Genomic DNA, 810 nt, shown 5'->3' with positions numbered 1-810 from the left:
GCCACAGCCAGCATCGCTCAGGGTTCTTCCTGGTTCTGAACTCGGTGGTTGCTCCAGGCAGTACTTTGGGTCTTCTGTATACAAAGCATGTGTTTGCTCAGCCTGTTGAGCTGTCCCTTGGGGTCCCTTACACATTTGCTCAGGGGCTTATTTCTGGAGGGTGGGGGTTGGGGTGTTCTCTGTGGCTCTGGGGAGGATGTAGTGCTGGGAATCAACCACAGGGCCTCATACATACAAGGCAAATGATCTACTACTGAGCCATATCTCTGACTTTATCCACATTTTATAGATGGTGGAATAATATAGAGGCAGAACAGTTCAGTAACTCACTCCAAGTCACAGTGCATAAGACAACTGAACTGGAATTTGAACCCAGGCCGTCTGACTCCAGAGTCCTTTCTCAGAATTTGATTAGTGTACTAATTAGCCCATGTTAGGGATGTCCAGTGACCATTCTTTCCATTCATGTGCAAGTGATACAATTCAGATCACTAGAGGTGAGTCAAATCAACTCAATGCACTATCTGAGTTAATAAGTTCTGACCATAGAACTTTACCTGAGTAATTATCTTCCTCACCCTACCCCCACTTCATCTGTGTAGCTACCTGTATTGGGGATGGGAGTGGGCCACACCTGGTAGGACTGAGGCTAATCCCATCTCTATACTCTGAGGTGGCTTGCTATGGTGCTCAGGTGACCATGCAGTGTCAAGATCAAACCAGGGTCAGCTGCATACAAGAAAAGCACCTTAACCTGCCTCTCTGACCCTGTACTACCTCTTGATTTACAAAGAAAAATTGACAAATGTA

This window comes from Sorex fumeus, unplaced genomic scaffold (genome assembly GCF_029834395.1).
Source record: "Sorex fumeus unplaced genomic scaffold, SorFum_2.1 ptg000086l, whole genome shotgun sequence".
In the NCBI taxonomy this organism is placed as follows: domain Eukaryota; kingdom Metazoa; phylum Chordata; class Mammalia; order Eulipotyphla; family Soricidae; genus Sorex; species Sorex fumeus.
Note: the sequence above shows the minus strand (reverse complement) of the source record.